Source organism: Sorex araneus, chromosome 6, assembly GCF_027595985.1.
Source record: "Sorex araneus isolate mSorAra2 chromosome 6, mSorAra2.pri, whole genome shotgun sequence".
Classification (NCBI taxonomy): domain Eukaryota; kingdom Metazoa; phylum Chordata; class Mammalia; order Eulipotyphla; family Soricidae; genus Sorex; species Sorex araneus.
In genome coordinates this window covers 101,456,267-101,474,554 of record NC_073307.1, presented here as the reverse complement: position 1 = coordinate 101,474,554, position 18,288 = coordinate 101,456,267, and the positions used below count along the sequence as shown (strand labels likewise).

The 18,288-nt window shown below is 55.6% G+C and overlaps 1 protein-coding gene across 4 annotated transcripts in view; it reads left to right on the top strand.

The window, feature by feature from the left end:
• Positions 1–18,288, top strand: part of P2RY6 (pyrimidinergic receptor P2Y6) — a 36,241-nt gene that overhangs the window by 13,497 nt on the left and 4,456 nt on the right. The window contains exon 1 of one of the 4 annotated variants that reach the window (XM_004618203.2): positions 14,075–14,183. The exons of 2 other annotated variants lie outside the window; for them this stretch is intronic. The gene's annotated coding sequence lies outside the window, so the exon portion shown is untranslated. Of the gene's footprint in view, positions 1–14,074; positions 14,184–18,288 lie in introns of those variants that run through there. One more of the 4 variants, XM_055142497.1, reaches the window with a different exon arrangement.

The following is an 18,288-nucleotide window of genomic DNA, read 5'->3' as shown; positions in this document are numbered from 1 at the left end:
GTTCAGTAGAACAAAAGATGCTCCTATCAGTCAGGAAATTACAAGGACTTAGGAGCTGTGTCAAGGAACCAGGGCTAAGACAAAATACGTGTATTTCAAAATATCTCTATATATTAACCAGAGATATAGTGCGGGAATGCCTTGCATGTGGACAATGCCAACATTGCCTGCTGTCCCCTGAGCACCTCCAAGGGTGGTCCCTGAGCACAGAGCCAGGACTAAGTCCTGAGCAACGTTGAGTATGGCCCAGAAACCAAAAAAAAAAAAAATTTTTTTTTCATTTTGGGTCACACCTGGCGATGCACAGGGGTCACTCCTGGCTCTGAACTCAGGAATTACCCCTGGCAGTGCTCAGGGAGCCATATGGGATGCTGGGAATTGAACCTGGGTCTGCCTTGTGCAAGGCAAACACTCTACCCATTGTGCTATCGCTCCAGCCCTCCCAAAATTTTTTTAATAAAATCAAATCAAAATGAAAATTTATAGATGCACATGTAGTCATGCATTTCATTTGCCACACTTAAAATTGACCGAATTCCTCCCTCTGGTGTATATTGTGGGGACATTCGTGCCATTCATACATGGTTACATAGCCAGCAGGAGCAGCCATCCCCAGAAGTTTTCTGAAAATACAACTTTCTGTTTTGCTTGTTTGGGGGCCACATCCAGTATGCTCAGGACACACTCCTGACTCTGTGCTCAGGGATTGCTCCTGGCAAGGTTTTTGGGCCACAGACTGAACCCAGGCTGGCTGTGTGCAAGGCAAGCATGCCACCCACTGTACGATCTCTCCAGCCCCCAAAATACATCTTTTTTATCATCCCAAAATAAAATGCTGAAACCCACTAAGCATTAACTTCCTATTTCCCCATCCCCTGGACCCTGTTTACGCCTTTTCAGCTTTCTGACTCTATGAGTTTCACTCTTTGAGGGACTTCCCAGAAGTGAGATTGCACAGTATGTGGCTTCTGGCTTCCCTTAGTGCTGTGAGGTTGTGCAGACCACAAGGCCCTGCACACAGGCAACTGAGGGCTGGGAGGGAAGGATCGCGGGCTGTGACGAAAGGTGAGCTGGCGGTGAGCACGCTGGGCAACATGGTCCCCCTAAGACATGTATTTACAATTTGGGAATTTTATACCAGGAAATTGATGTGCATGTGTGTATATGTATATAGAGAGTTCATGAGTATACATGTAGGTGTCCATGCGTATAGTTTGGTTTGGCTTGCGGGCCACATATGCTTATATTTTGGTTTGGGGGGTCATACCCACTATTGCTCAGGGTCTATTCCTGGTTCTCTGCTCAGGGATTACTCCTGGTAGTGCTTGGGGGATCATATGCGGAGCCGAGGATTCAAACCAGGGTTGGCTACATGTAAGGCAAGCACCTTACCTGCTTTACTACCTCTCTGGCCCCTAAACTGAGCATTTTTTAAAAATTAAGCAATATTATCCATGTGCATGCCGCTGTTCATTTATTCTTCTACCCACACACATGTAGGCTGTTTCTCCCTTCTGATTGTGTGACTGAAGCTGCTGTAAATACTGCTGGGGAAATGTCTGCTCGCATCCCTGCTTATAATTCTTTTCACCTAGAAATTAAATCGCTGGATCATATGGTGACTCTATGTTTAGAATGCATTGGTAATTCTTTGTTTCTCTCAGAACTGTCATCACTTTTTCACAACAGCTGCTGCATTTCCCAATCCCCCCAGCCATGCCCAGGGGTTCCCGTTTTCCCACACCCTCACCAACACATATTCCCTGATTTTTGAAAGAAGGGTCACATCCAATATTGTTGGGGATGGGAGATGGAACAATAGCACAGCAGGTGGGGTGTTTGCCTTGCACGCGGCCGGCCCGGGTTCGATTCCCAGCATCCCATATGGTCCCCCGAGCACCGCCAGGAGTAATTCCTAAGTGCATGAGTCAGGAATGACCCCTGTGCATCTGCCGGGTGTGACCCAAAAACAAAAACAAAATGAAACAAAACAATATTGTTGGAGATGGGGGTTCCCGGGACCACTCCCAGCAATGCTCAGTGTTCAGGCCCGGTGGTACCAGAGAAGGCTACTCCTGGCAGTGGCCAGGGGCCATGTGGTACTGAGGGAAGCAAATTCAGGCTGGGCATGTGCCCTACCCCTGGCGCTCCCTCCCAGCCTTCCCAGCTTCTCTTCACATCTGCTATCTTAAGGGGCTCGAGATAACACCTCAGCAGGGTTTTGATTTGCATTTACCCAGAAAATAGGGTTAGTTGAGCCTCTTTTCATGGGCTTACTCCTCATTTGGATCTGTTATCTATAAAAAAAGAATGTCTGTTTGAGTCTCCTCTTGCCAATTTTTATTCTGGTTGTTTGTTTTTCAGTTGTTGAGTTGAATCATTTCTTTATATTTCAGGACATGAATCCCTTATTGGAACAAGTATTTGGCTCACAAATATTTCTTCCCAGGGCTGGAGCAATAGTCCAGTGAGTAGGACATATGCCTTGCATGTGGCCAACCCAGGTTCAATCCCTGGCATCCCATATGGTCCCCTGAGTACTGCCAGGAGTAACTCCTGAGTGCAGAGCCAGGGGTAACCCCTGTGCATCTCCAGGTGTGACCCAAAAAAGAAAAAAAAGAAAAAAATCTTTCCGTTGCATTGGCTCACCTTTTCAATCTAGTGCTTTTGTTTGTTCATTTTTAAAAATTCTTTTGTTTTGTTTATTCTTGGGGAGTCACACCCAGCAATGCTCAGGGCTTACTCCTGGCTCTGCACCCAGAAATTGCTCATGCGGTGTTCAGAGAACCATTTGGGATGCTAGGGATCAAATTTCTGTTGGCTGCTTGCAAGGAAAACACTTTACCCGAAGGACTACTGCTCCAGCCCCTCAATCTGCTGCTTTTGACGTACAAAAGTTTAAATTTTTCTTTTTTGTGGGGGGGCGTACCCAGTGGTACTCAGGGCTTCCTCCTGTCTCTGAACTCAAGGATCACTCCTGGTGGGCTTGGGAGACCATATGGGGTGCCAGGCATCAAACCTAGTTGTCTGCAAGCAAAGCAAACATCCTACCCACTGTACCCACTCCAGCCCAAAAGGTTTAACTTTTTGATGCCATCAAATTTATCTGCATTTTCTTCTGTGGTCTGTGCTTCTTGCTGTTACATCAATGGGGTCTGCTGTGACTGTCAGTCCAAGTGTAACCAGCTTGGGCAAGAAAGGTATTATTAGTTCCTAAAAGAAAAAGTACCATGGGGCTGGAGCAATAGTACAGTGGGTAGGGCGTTTTTGCCTTGCACGCACCTACCTAGGTTCGATTCCCAGCATCCCATATGGTCCTCTGAGCACCACCAGGCGTGATTCCTGAGTGCAGAACTAGGAGTGACCCAAAAAGAAAAAAAAGAAAAAGAAAAAGTCCCAGGCAGCCTGAACCGACTGTGGGAGATCCAGGAGTTCCGACGATGCTTCTGGTGCTCCGGCTGCCTGCTGCTCCCTACAACCTCCTACACGTTCCTTTCGGAGGCACCAGGCTTCCCAGCCCTCCCAACTAATGATCCTAAGGAAAGGGGAGAGAACCTTCCATTTGGGTTCTATGGAGAGTCCCGGAGGCAGCTCTAGCTGGTCCCCCTCAACCTGTTAGTCACTGCCGGGGTCGGAGGGGAGGTGCTCTGACGGCTCTGCTCTGGGTCAGTGCCCACCTGAATGAACAAGATTCCCAGGTACGTAGGCAGGAGGACTTGCCTTGCACATGGCCAATGCTGGTTTTTTTTTTTTTTTTTGGTCACACCCGGCAATGCACAGGGGTTACTCCTGGCCCATGCACTCAGGAATTACCCCTAGCGGTGCTCAGGGGACCATATGGGATGCTGGGAATTGAACCTAGGTTGGCCGCGTAAAAGGCAAACGCCCTCCCCATTGTGCTATCACTCCAGCCCCCGATGCTGGTTTGATCCCTGGCACTCTGAGCACTGCCAAGAGTGATCTCTAAGCTCAGGGATGGGAGCAGACCCTGAGCACTGCTAAGCATGGCCAAAAAAAAAAATGAAAAGAAAATTAGCAGGGAAAGGGAGCAAGAAGCGTTTCTCCCAGGGCCGGAGACTATGTGAAAGGCCTGCGCCCCTCACTTCAGACTTCCCGTGGGAAGCACTGCAGGAGTGAGAGAACTCTCGTGCTTTCATGATCATTCTTTCGTTGGAGCCTGGGTATGAAACCCAGGGCCCCCACGTGCTCGCACCCGGTCACCTCCCTGGCCCTCCCAGCCCCTTTCAGTGTGTCCTAAAGAAGCCCAGTGAGTGGGGGTGGGGGAGTCCAAATGGGCCCTAGCAGCTGGGCAGAGCCCCTGCCTGCCCCCCAGGACTCTCTCCCAAGGCTGATTCCCACCAGGAGCCAACCCGCCTGGGCTCAGTTCCTGCTCCCGACTCTGCACGCCGCTGTCCCCGCAGAGGTGTAGGTGAGCTAAGAGCAGCCCCACCTCACAGGGCCGCTGGAGCGTTCAGCAGAAGCATGTTGGCTGGCACGCAGACCCAGCGCCAGGTGGACCCACGTTAAGGGCAGCTGGGCCTCTTGTCCAGTCACGCTGTTGGCATGTGGGCAGCTGTGGCTCTGCTCACCTCCTGAAGCGTGTGCCCTGTCCTCTGGGCCTCGCCAGCCCACAGAACTGCCTCTCCCTGCCTGGGCTCTGCGGAATCAGGTCTGCTGACCATGTGCAAAGGTGGGTCTTCCAGATGTCCCTTGTCCAGAAGAGCTCCCGAGGACAGGTCCAGGCTCTCCGGTGTGGCTGCCTTCCCCTCAGAGTTTGGGTGCTGCCGTCAGGGGAGGGGGCAGTCCAGGGGCTGGAGCAGCACTGACCAGATGCGCTGACCCAGGAAGTGAAAGTAGCTGCTGGGGCCCCTGCAGATGTCCTGCGAGCTGACCCACAATGACCGCTTACGATTATTGTTTTTAAAGGGGATGAAGGCGTTTGGGCCATACGGCAATGCTCAGGAGTACTCCCAGCTCAGTGCTCGGGGATCTTTCCTCACAGTGCTCAGGGGATAACAGGATCCTGGAGGTTTGGGGTCGCCTGTGCACAATGCTTATCTCTCCAGTTCCGGCGAAGAGCGTTTCTTTTTTCTTTTCTTTCAGTGGGGATGGAGCCACAGTGCTGGGCCTCTTCTCAGCTCAGTGCTCAGAAGTCGCTCCCTCCCTGTCTAGAGATGTATGTGGTGCCAGGATGAAGCCGGACTTTTGCATCAAAGTATGTGCTCAGCCCTTCGAGCTGTCTCCTGACCCACATCTTTCTCTTTGGCGCCTGGAGCTTTCCAAGGCAGGGGTGGCGGGTGGAGGGATGAGGTCGACTTTCTGCTGAGCAAACACCCCTCCAGCTACAGAAATGTGTTGGCCAGGGAGGATGGAAGACGGAGAGGCAGTGCCTGTAGGTTGAAGCAGGGACCGTTGGATGAGAGGGGACAGTGTGGCCCGTGTCTCAGGAGAGGGAAACAGCTCTGGGAGAGCAGCTGGCAACAAGGTCTCAGGCAGTGATCAGGTCCTGCTCAAGGGACCTCGCCAGGTGAGGATGGAGGCAAGCAGGTGCCTTGCGGTGACCCCGCGTAATGGGACCCAGCCCAGCAGAGCTGAGGGGCCGAGGACCAGGGCACAGCTGGAGATCAGGACCATGTGGTTTCTGGGGTGGGGTCACACTCAATTTCTTGGAGCAGCTGACACAAGGCTCCTTCCTGTTTGTGCTTCTCGGCCAGGCCCTGCAGAGACATGGGCTGTCCGGGAGGGGCCCTGTCGGGGGGACGTACTGGGTACAGAGCCAGGCAGTGCCAGATGCTGTGGGGCAGGAATGCCACCCTTCCCCAGCTGCACAGACTCATGAGTCATGGACCCTGAAGACACACAGTACCCGGGGACAGGGACCCGAGAATATGGTGGTGGTTTTGTTTTTTCCTATTTGGGCCACACCCGGCAGTGCTTAGGGGTTATTCTAGTTCTGAGCTCAGGAATCTCTCCTGCTTGACTCTGGGAACCATATGAGATGCCGGGGAGTGAAATGGTCGGCTGTGTGCAAGCCCCCCCACCCCACTGTGCTATCACCAGCCTCAGATACAAGCACTGGGTCCCCCACCCTGACACTGTCCCAAAACCCAAGTGACTGTGTTTGTCACAGATTTTGATGCTTTTCTTCCTCAGTCACAAAATCAGTGTGAAGAAAGGGTGACTCCGGCAGCATCATGGGCTCCCCCAAATCTGAGAGAGAAAGCCCTGAGTGAATACACAAAGCAGCCCTGTGTCCTCCATCTGCTCGGAGTCCCCCAAACTCCCACCCCGTGTCCCAAGAAGGAGAGTCCTCTGGGCCTGGCATCTGTGGCCTGAGAATAGGGGCGCTGGGGACACTAGTGACTGCCTCCCCCATCTGTCTTCCTCACTATCTGGCTCTCAGGGCTGGGCTGGGGGTGCAGAAGAGCTGCGAGCTGTCCCTAGGTCAGGACCCCACTGCACCTTGTGGTGCTCAGGCTGGACTCAAACCCCGTCCATCCATCGTCCATCCCACAGCACAAGACGCCCCCATATCAACAGACCAGAACTTCTTGAACTTTTCTTCTCACAACCTCTTTATGCTTGAAAAAAAAACTTTTTTAAAAATTTTTGCAGGGAAAGGGGGGAGGGGATGAGGGAGCAGGGGTGGGGCTAGTCCTGCTCGGTCCCAGATAGATAAAACAGGCAAACACTGAGTGATAACAACTCATCAGTTACTGATTTATCTTGGGCTGGGGGTCATACCTGCCTGTGCTCACGGCTGCTGCCTGCTCAGGGCTTGGCTGTTGTCCTGGAAGTTCTCAGGGGGCCAGGATCTAAATCCAGGTTTTCTCCATGCAAAGCCTGTGGTCAGTCCACTGAGATCTCTCTCTGGACCCAAAAAAGATTTTTATTTTGTGCGTGCATGTGTGTGTGTGTGTGTGTGCACGCGTGTGCGTGTGTATGTGGTGTGTGTGTGTTTCCTTGCTTGGGGGGCCACACCTGGCAATGCTCTGGACTCACTCCTGGCAGAGCTCAGATCACATTCAGGCCAGGGATCAAACCTGGTCTTCTGTTTACCAGGCCAGTGCCTAAATACCTGCACTATCTCTCCGGATCCAAAAGTTATTTTAAAACAAAAATTTGACCCCATGTAGCCCCACATGGGGTCATGACCCACAGTTTGAGGAAAATAGGAAATAGAGCACTTCATGGCCCGCTCTCCCTGCCAGTCAGAGAGAGACCAAACGTGCAGGCTGGCGTTTGCAGCCAGCGGAGACTGGCACAATGTCCTCTCAGCCTCCATTCCCGCTGACACAAACACTGGGAGGAGGCCCCACGCCCTCCCATCTGCCAGATGCTGCTGGCACCATTCTTCCCTTCCACATCTGTACCCAGCAAAGGTCTACCTCCTCCAGGGGGCCTTCCTTGCTAACCCCAGCAGGGACAGGGGCCTGCTCTGGCTTCCCAGGACCCCCTTTGACTGTCTTTCCCTCCATGCTGGGCTCCTCAAGGACAGGGGCCCGTGAAGATCCTGTCCACTCTGTGTGACCCTCACAGATGCAGGTCGGGTGAGGACAAGCGGTGGGGCCTGGATCAAATGCCGAGTGATCACAGCAGCCCACTGAGTGCCTGCTGCCCCCCACATGGGGCTAGCACGTCACCGGGGCCCCAACAGCACCTGCAGGAGGGTCTGTGACCCCGGTGGATAAAGGACAGAGACCAAGGAGAGCAGGGCTAGCATGGGGCCAGTGAGGGGACAAGAGGCCGCTTACTGGGAGTGGGCCCTGGACTTACCACCCTGGACCTAGCCAGGGAGGGGCGGGTGGGGAGGGGTGCCACACTGCACAGAGATAGCACAGCAGGTGGGGCACTGGCCCCGTAACTGGCTGACCAGGGCTCAATCCCCAGAATACTTTTTGGCTCCTCGAGCCCACCAGGAGGGACCCCTGAGTACTGCTGAATGTGGCCAAAATAATAATAATAACATTAATAACAACAACTAAAGAATGAAGGGGACGGGCAGGACTGACAGCACAGTGGGGTAAGCACTTGCCTTGCATGTGACAAACCAGGATTCGATCACCATCATCCCATATGGTCCCCCGAGCACCACCAAGAATGATCCCTGAGTGTCGAGCCAGGAGTAACCCCTGATCATCACCTGGTGCGGCACCAAAAACAAAAACAAAACATAAAACAAGAATGAAGGGAGCTCAAAAGAAACACCAAGTTTCCTGGAAAAACGCGGAGACACCCACTAACGCAGTGGTTCCTCAACTTCCCTGCGAGCGAACAGGGCTTATGCCAGCGGGTCACTGGGGACAGTGGCTTCCCCACAGAGCCCCTCAGGTTCTGTGATAGATGTTGGCTGCTGGCTCAGACCTCGTCCCTGGCCCCCTCCAGGACTCCACAGCCCAGATGCTCTGATCTGGAGGCGCCCCTCCCACCATGAGTCCCACCCCACCTTCCTGGCCGAGTCTCGTCCCTTTCCTGGAAGCCGCAGAAGTGGCCCCCCTCCCCCAGCCTGCTCCAGCCCTGACGGACAGGAAGGGGGTGGCGGGGGTCAGACAGAAGTCATCGCACAGGGGCCGGCGAGGCCTGCTCTGTCAGGGCCGTGGCTGAGGCTTCCTGGTGATGGAGCCCGGCTGGCCACTACCTGCCCCTGCCCCATGCCACCAGCCGCACCGACAAAGACAACCGGGTGTCCACCCGCCTGCCCTAAGCTCTGCCCCACTCTGCAGTCAGGGCTGAGAAGCGGGGGCAGGCAGGGGAGGTGAAGGCTGAGCAGCATGGAAGCTTCCAGAACCTGACGGGGCAGGGATGGAAGCACAGGTGGCTGGGTGCAGGAAGAGAAGGAAGAGGTTCCCCTCCACGGCAGCTGAGAGGATGGACGGCTTAGGGGGCTGATGGGGAGCAGCAAGGGGGCAGGAGTCAGTGCCGGACACAGCCAGGGAAGGCGGAAGGACGGGGTGCTCAGAGCAGGACCAGGGCGGTGGGGAGGGCGAGGCTCCCTCGAACCCCAGCTGGCCCCACGAGCGCATGCACAGCTGCCTGCCTTGGGGGCCTTGGGTGTGTCTGTGAATCAGGAAGGGCCACAGGAAGGTCTTGGCCGGTCGTGGCGTGGTTGGTCTTTACTGAGTCTTGGGGACAGGAGACCCCTGGGCCTGGAGGTGCTATTGACAAAGCTTCCCCATCCTCAGTCTGAAAACAATGGACAAGGGTGTCTGTCTGCCCATCTGTGTGTCTGTGTGTCTGGTACCGGGGATTGAGCCCAGGGCCTCACATGTGCAAGGCGGGCATGCTGAGCTTCAGGTCAGGCTTATGAGGCAGGCAGGACCAAGGACAGGGCCTGAGGCGCGGCTGCAAGACAGGCGCTTGCCCTGAAGACAGAGGGATTGTCTTTAGTCCCTCAGAAGTCGGGGCGGGAGGGCCTTCCTGCCCTGACAGCCAGCCCCCTGTTTCTCGGTCCTGACCCAGGCCCCTGGGTTCTGGAGAGCCGGGCTGGCTGGACGGATGCATTTCTTCCCTGGAGAAAACACCGGCATTCCAGCCTCCAGTCCCCGCCCTTCCCCCCCTTCCCGCCACGGAGCTGTCACTTCTCTTTTGAGCACAAATTTGGTCATCATTCAGATGTGTCACCCTGGACAGACGAGTCATCAGCCTTCTTTAAGCCTGTCCCCTGATCTGTAAGATTGGGCTCGTGCAGCCCGGTCCCGGGCATTGAGGGAACACGAGAGGCTACAGCGCAGGCTCGGAGCTCCAAGAAACCAGCGCCAGCTCCTGGGCCGCCCAGCCAGTGGGGTGAATCGGGACTGGAAACCGGGCTTCCTGCTGACCAGTTTCCTGCAGAGATGACACTGTGGGCAGGCTGGGAGCCGCCAGAGAAGGGACTCTCCTCCGGAGAAGTCACTGGTGGAGAGGCTTCCTGGCTGTCCCCAGGAGGGTCAGGCTGGACCCGACGGCCAGTACCTCAGTCCCTGCCTGGTTCCTGGTGGTGGTCTCCACGGATACAGCCCGTTCCAGCTTCCCTGCAGGGATGTAAGGGACCCATGTGGTGTAGGGGCTGTGGGGAGAGAGTGGCGGGGGAAATCACGTGCAGCCTTAAAAGCAGAACTCCTATTCCAGGGAACAGGATCCTCAGCTAATCTTGGGCCTTGATTCAAAGGGGCACTTTACCAGCTCACGCCACCAGGAAAGTCCAGTGGAAGGAAGGCTTCAGGCATAGCTGGATCCAGGTGCTGCTGCGAGTTCTCAGGAACCCGTGTGCCTCCAGCTCTCAGCTCTGCCCAGGCTTGGCTTCTAGGGAGCCGATCATCAATGCCTAGGACTGTGACTGACACACCACTCACCTGGCTCCAGGGTGGGGGGACAGTGGGACAGAGGGACGGGTGCCCTCCCAAGGAGACTGGAGCCGGGAGGAGAGGTGGGTCCTGCAGCCCCCATTCCCCACCCCACCCCACCCTCACCTCTGAGCTACAGGCTCTTTCCCTTTTTCCTAGGGGTCACACCCCCATGCTTTGGGGCTACCAGGGCTGGACAGACGGACACCGCGGGATCCAACCGTCATAGATCACAGCAAAGCTCTGTTTATCTTTGCAACCGACAGTCATACCCATGTCCGCAAAGCCGCCCCATTCATATCTCCGTAATCAAGGCCTCACGGTTCCACTTTCCCTCAACACCACTGCCTGATTTTGTTACTCGAGGGCCGTGCCCAGCAGTGCACAGTGGGGCGTCAGCAGCCGGGGGTGGGACTCGGGATCTGGCACGTGCCAGGCCTGAGCTATAACTCCTGATGCAGCATGTTCTCTTTCTGTCATTCTCTGTAATTCGGGGGCAGGAGTTGGGGCCACCCTTGGCAGTACTCAGGGTCTGTCCAGACAGTGCTGGAATTCACGCCCGGTGGTGCTCGGGGAAACATACAGTGCTGGGGGTGGGGCCCCGGACACCTGAGGGAAAACTCAGCCCCCTGAGCATCTCCCCAGCACGGGGTCTGCCTGGCAGACACCCCAGAGGCGCCTCACAGGGAGATTTACCTAATGGTCTGGCCTAGCTGCTGTGGATCTAGAAGGTGGTTGGGGTTTTCCAAAGCCCTTGGTGGGAGGTGCTGTGACCCACCAGCAAGGACTGCCCCCTGCTTCCCCGTCCCTGATGCTCCCCACCCCCACCCGCCAGGCCACCCTGACACTTCTGGCCCTGCACACACACCACGGCTCCTTCCTCATGGTCCATTTTCCCGAGAAACCCTCTCGTCCATGCAGCCAAGCCATCTCATCCCCTCTAGGGATAAATGACCCGGAGCCTGGGCCACCGTTTCCCCGATGACGGAGGGCCAGGCCAGGGAAGACAGGGGGCCCTGGCCACATACTTGCAGGGGGACAATGTGCGGCAGGGGCTGGCACAGGGCCCGGACACAAGAACACAAGTTCTGCTCGGCTGCTAGAAGCCGGAGAACAACCAAAGGAAGCAGCCCCGACCCCCCGGCCCTCGAACATACTTCCCCTTCCTTACACCCAGAGTGACTGTTTCAGTTCCAGCTTTAATTCCAGTGAAGCAGCAGGGGAGAAGGGGAAGTAGGAAAGAGAAGAGAAATCAGACTTCCTGCCCTCCGCCCGGTTTGTTGGCTCTCGTCGCCAGCCTGCTGCCACAGCAGGTGAAACCGGAACTCTGCCAGGAGGGGCCCTGCCTGAAGTCCCCGGGGTGCCAGCAAGGCCCTGGCAGCAGACGCCCAGCTCCTGGGGGCGCCCCTGCCCCAGCTTCCTCGCTGCCCGCGATCTGCCTATCTGCCTGATGCCTCAGGGGACAGAAGCGGGGGCTCGAGCCGCCCCACCATCCGGTGCCCAGGACACATGGCCAGCAGTAGGCCTGGGGCTTTCCAGCCCCGTTTCCCAGCAGCCACAGGCAGGGAGACCTCTGCCCACGTCCAGCCCAGTCGGGGCTGGTTCCTGGCTGGCGGTGAGTCAGGCTTCCAGCTTCTGCCCGGCAGCCAGCGCATCCTCCTTTGCAGATGGGGGGCAAGGGGGGTGAGGCTGAGAGCCCCGAGAGCACAGGTTCCTCGCGGAGGCTGGTCCGGCCAGTCGTTCCCTCCCTCTGAATGCACAAGCTGCCCCCGGGGTTGGTGCCTGAACGGACAGAAGCACCTGGGCAGGGGGTGCGACCTCTTTGCGGTGAGGGACTTCAGTGATTCCGGCAGCGGGTCTGAGGTGGAAGTGGACAGTGGGGCCAGTGTCCCCGGTGACGCTCGGCCTCTGGGCTCAGCACCACCGTCTTACCTTGCTGGAGCTGACCAGGGGAGGGTCTGAGAACAATTGGGAGATTTTGTCTACGAATGAGGAGAAGGTGGGGCGAGTGGTCAGGAGCTGATTGGGACCCTGTCCCGGGATTTATCAGGGCTGCTGCAGAGCAGAGGGGAGGTTTCGGAGCGCAGAGCGGGCTGCCCACTGGGCTCCGGGCTGGGCGTGGGCGCCCTCTCCTGGCCTTGGGACTCAGTGCAGGGAAGACACTCAACGTCTTGGGGGCCACAGGTGTGAATTTGGGGAGCACAAAGGAAACCTCTGGGCTGCTGGACCAGTGGCCAGGCCCGTGTGTATCAGACCAGGAGGGCCTGTCCCTTGGCTGGCCAGGGGGACCCCTCAGCACACACCAGATATGCAAGTTGAGTGCAACCAACAAAACGTTCACCAGCGTCCAAACCTGGTTATCTCCGCATGCTCCAGGCTTTTGGCCCCATGAGGCTGGAGCGATGGTACAGCGGATAGGGCAGTCGCCTGCCTGGCACGCAGCCCACCAGGGTCCGATTGCCTGGCATCCCCTAGGTTCCCCGAGCACCACCAGGAGTGATCCCTGAGTGCAAAGCCAGAGAATTGTCCCTGATCCTCACCAGGTGTGACTCTCCAAAATCAAAACAAAACAACAAATCACATTGTTGGCCCTGGCTTGGTTCTGCCATCTCCCTCCCATTTTATTTCTTTCTTTTTGGGTCACACCCGGCCATGCACAGGGGTTACCCCTGGCTCTGCACTCAGGAATTACCCCTGGCGGTGCTCGGGGACCATATGGGATGCTGAGATTCGAACTCGGGTTGGCCGCGTGCAAGGCAAATGCCCAACCCACTATGCTATCACTCCAGTCTCCCTCCCTTCCAAGAGGGCTTGGCGCGAGCTCAGTGCAGCTCAATAACTGCACCTGACAGGAGGAAGAGGCCCCCTCCTCTCAGCCCCCACCGTCTGACTGAGAAGCTTGAGACCATCTGCAGGCCATCTGCCCTGGAAGGCTCAAAGAAGGGCGTAGGGCACTGTTTCTCCCCTGCACCACCCTGTCTCTGACCCCAGCCCCAGGGTCCCATGCCCCCTACTCCCACCGCCCAATGCCCTGGAGCCCACCTCCTTGGCTGGGGGGGGCCCACCTCCTGGTCTCCTGACAGCCCACAGAGCTTCTCAGGGTCCTCCCGCAGCCCCCATGGGCCCTTCCCACGGCCCTCTGGCCTGTTGTGTGCAGGAAGAAGCAGTGACTGCTAACCCCAGGGCCCTGGTGGCCAAGAGGAGGGCTCCATACACGCGTGAGGACAGGCTGGTGGTGGGAGGGAGACGGTGGGAAGTGAGTGCACAGACAGAGGGCAGGGCTGGCGGTCCAGCGGGGGAGTGGACGAGGGTAGAACGGATGAAGGAACGAGGGGAGGGAGAGACAGCTTGGGCTTGGCAGTCACGATGACAAAGGCTGGCCAGGTCCCAGCGTGCCCACGGGACCCAGAAGACTGGGAGAAAGAAGGGGCTCGCGTTCTGGGCTGCTCCTTGGCCTGCCAACTCACAACCTCCTCGCCCACTCCTCTCCCTCTCCCTTGGGGGCGCAGGGCCTCTGCTGGGGATGCTCAGCCTGGGGGGGCCCCGCATCACAGTGCTCACTCAGCTCACTCACAGCCCTCCCTGAGGGAGGAGAGTTCCAGGAAGTGTGTCTCTCCGCCTCCCGGTTCCTCTGGGCCCAGTTCCCGCCAGGCGGTGTTGTTGGGGGTGGCAGGGAAGGGGGTGGCCCCTGAAGGGGCTATTTCAGTCCAAGACGGCCCTGCCAGGAAGCAGAGGAAGCTGGCCGCCATCCTGAGGGGTTGCAGTCCAGGCTGAGGGAAGGAGACTGGGGACCCTACATCTGGCCGCCCCTCGCCCCACTACCTGGGGCCACCAGGGTGCTTCAGGGACAGGAAGCTACATGTGAGTGTTGGCACATCTCGGGGCCATCAGCTGCGGGTGCGGCAGGGAGTGGGGGTGGGGTGCAGACAGGACACCAGGACTGGAACTCGGGGTGAGCAGGCTGCATGCAACACAGACTTAAAGGAGGTTCGCAGAATTGGGGGTGCAGACGTGGGAGTCTGCTCCAGCAGTCGACAAGAAGGAAAGGAAGGAGAAGGGGCTGGGAGACAGCTCGGCAAGCTGGAAGGTCCCAGGATCGATTCTCCTGCAATTGCACGGTCCTCTGAGCACAGCTACAGGTGACCCCCACTAACCCCAGCACTGAGCTGGCCTGAATACCACTGGGTATTTAGCCCCAAGACTAAAAAAATCATGAGAATTAATAATAAGAATGAAAATGTGAATGACAATTAAAGAAAGTGAAGAGGGCCAGTGAGATAGCCCGGGCTTATGGCGCTCTCCTGGCATGTGGCCGCCCCAGACTGGATTCCCGGCACGGTGGGCTCCCACGGGCACCTGCAGAAGCACAGAGCCAGAAGTAAGTCCTGAGCAACACCTCAAGTGCCTCCAAAACCGAATGTTAAAAAAGAAAATGGAAAAGGGCGACCGGACTCTGAGGAGCCTGGATTCAGCCGCCCGCTAAGTTGGTGGCGGGCGCTTCATGTGACGGCAGCAGGCGGGGATGGCTAAGACGGCGGCTGGGAGGTGCATCTGCCGCAGGGCAGGGGAGAGCCCAGAGGCCTTTGGGCAAGGCTGGAAGGATAGCCGTGGAGAGGCAGGATGGGTGCTCGGGCTTCTCTCCAAAGGGCAGAAGCACTTGGGGAAGGGTGTCGCCAGGGCCACCTGCAAGAACAGAGCTGGGGTCCGGGAAGAGGCTGAAGGTTGAGCCGGTCCAGGAGCTGAAGGGAGCCACGGGCGGGTGGTGCTGCTGGAGGCCTCTCTGCGGCAGTGCTGAGCGGGCACTGGCAGGTTGGCCCTGCCCCCCTCACCCACCTTCTGCCTCGGGGAGCGGGGATTCCCAAGGAGGGCTCTTCCCCTCCCAGCCTCCTCCTTGCCCTGACCCTCCATCCGAGCTGGCCGGAGCTCTCTCAGGCCTGCCTCCCACCTCCCCTGAATCCCCCGGGGCCTCGCACCCCTCTGCACCCACGGGAACCCCTCTCAGCCACCAGGGCCCTGCTTCCTCCTTGCCCCTCCTCTGAAAAGTCTCTTTAATCTTTTAGAGTCTCCTCCGTGAGGCTCATGTGGATAGAGAGACGTGCAGGCAGATATATACATGTACATTTGTGGCTTACGTACAGTTTTCTGGGGAACGTGTCTCTGCCGTGCCGCCAGCTTCTGGCAGACAGCGAGCCCTCAGCGGGAGAACATGGCCTGCACCCCTGGAAACAGTTTTCTGGCTACCTTGGGGGTCTTGCTGTGCTTCCTCTTCTCTCCCGCTCCCCATGCCTAACTGCCGAGCTGGGCGCCCCCCTCCGCCCCCCACCCCTCCCCCGCCTGCTCTAGCACAGGGGTTGAGCCCTCTCACGCACACCCACCTGCACAATCTCTGATTCTGGTTCAACCTGATGCAACCAGGAATTGAACCCAGGTCAGGCTCACGCAAGCCAAGCAGCTTACCCACGGGACTCTCGCCCATCTGTATGCCTCCTTCCTTCTAGGAGTTTCTTTAACTCTTCTTTCCTTTTTTTTTAAATTGAATCACTGTGAGATACATAGTTTAAAAAAAGTTTCTGGTGAAGTCTCCATGAGTGAGTCTCTGTGTCATACAATGTTTCAAAATCCATCCCTTCACCAGTGCACATTTCCAGATGGCCCAGTTTTCGTTTTTCCTCCCACAAGCTTCCCCCCCACACCCCCAGCCTGCCTTTAGGGCAGGTACTTTTCTTCTCTCTCCCTCTTTCCCCCTCTCTTTCCCTCTCTCCCTCCCTTCCTCTCTCCCTCTCCCTCTCTCCCTCTCTCCCTCCCTCTCTTCCTTTCTCTCTCCCTCTCTTCCTCTCTCTCTCCCTCTCTCTCCTTCCCTCTCCCTTTTTCTCCCTTTTCATCTCTCTCCCTCTCTCTCTCTCCCTCCTTCTCTCTCTCTCCCTTTTTTTCTCTCTCCCTTCCTCTCTCTCTCTCTCTCTCTCTCTCTCTCTCTCTCTCTCTCTCTCTCTCTCCATTATTTTCTGAATGGGGTCGTTTGGATTTGTTGTGATTGTCACGTTTTGCTGGTGCTTTATAGAATCGGATATTGCTCTTTGTTGGATGCGTCATGAATGAATATTTTCTCCCAGTTCATGGGGCATCTTTTTATTCTAGTCATTGGTTCTTTCTCGGTGCAGAGGTGTCTTCCTTGCTATAGTCCTATTTGTTTGCTTTCGCTCCTGTTTGCTTGACCGATGGCATTGGATCATCGAAGATGCCTCTAAAGCAGTGTTTCTCAGCCTTTCTCTGATTGTGCCTTCTTCCAACCTTGTGTCCTTCCTACTGTCACCTCCACCCCATCCGTGGCCCCATAGTCTCATGCCATGGCACCCTCTTCTTCGATTTTCATTTGAAACACCTTGGAATGTCCTAGGGGCTTCCCAGTGGCCATTTGGTCCCAACTGAAAAATGCCACGCCAGAGTCAATATCCTGTTATACTGTAGAGTTCCGCCTGTCTTTTTCAATGTATTTTACGGACTTGGATCTATTATTGAGGTCTTTAATCCATTTTGAATTAATTTTTGTCTGGTATAAGTTAAGAATCCTACATATGTATATATGTGTGTGTATATATATATATATATATATATATATATATATATAGCTAACCAATCTTCCCAACAACATTTGTTAAAGAAGCTTCCCTTGCTCCATTATACACCTAGTTCCTTTGTCAAATATTAGCAATTTCTATCCCTGAAGGCTCCTAATTCTATTCCATTGGTCTTAGAGTCTGCTCTTTTTTTCTGGTTTTGTTTCGAAGCCATACCCAGTGGTGCTCAGGGCTTACTTAACTCTGTGCTCAGGGATCACTCCTGGCAGTGATCAGGGGACCATATGGGAAGCTGGGGATTAAAACCTGGGTGGCCACTTGCAAGGCAAGTACACTATTGGCTGTATTCTCTCTGGTCCCTGAGAGTCTGCTATTATTTCAATGCCACACAGTTTTGATGATTGTATGTAGTTTTATGTAGTATAATGCAAAGTTGGAGAAAGACAAACCTCCCCCTCTTCTTTTTCTTCTCCTCCTCCTTCTCTTTCATCTTCATTATCTTATTCTTATTCTTCCTCCTCCTCCTCTTCTTCTCCTTCCTTCCTCCTACTCCTCCTCATCCTTCTTCTTGCTGTGCTCCTGGCTTACTCCTGGCCCTGCACTTGGGAATCACACCTGGTGAGCTAAGGGGACTATATAAGACCGTATGGGGTGGGTCAGCCACATGCAAGGCCAACACCCTACCCACCGTACTGTCTCTTCAACCCCATCCCATCTTCTTTTTTTTCTTTTCTCTTTGGGTCACCCCCAGCAATGCACAAGGATTACTCCTGGCTCATGCACTCAGGATTACTCCTGGTGGTGCTCGGGGGACCATATGGGATGCTGGGAATCAAACCCGAGACGGGCACATGCAAGGCAAATGTCCTACCCGCTGTGCTATCACTCCAACCCCCTCATGTTCTTTTTTCTAGGATGACTTTGACTATCCAGGGAGTTTTATCACTCATGATAAATTGTATTTGTCCATGTCCTTTAAAAAATGCTACAAGAGGGGCTGGAGTGATAGCACAGCGGGTAGGGCATTTGCCTTGCACGCGGCCGACCCGGGTTCGAATCCCAGCATCCCATATGGTCCCCTGAGCACTGCCAGGAGTGATTCCTGAGTGTAGAACCAGGAGTAACCCCTGTGCATCGCCGGGTGTGACCCAAAAAGCAAAAAAAAAAAAATGCTACAAGAGTGGTGGGAGAGCAAATGTACAGTGGGTAGTGCATTTGCCAACTGAGTTCAATCCCTAGCACCCCATATGGTTCCTGAAGCACCACCAGAGTGATACCTGAACTCAGAGCCAGGAGTAACCCCTGAGCACAGCTAAAACCAAAAAAGAGGGGGTGGAAATACCACTAGCGTTCAGTTTGTGAAGTGCTTTGGGGAAGAGGATCATTTTACC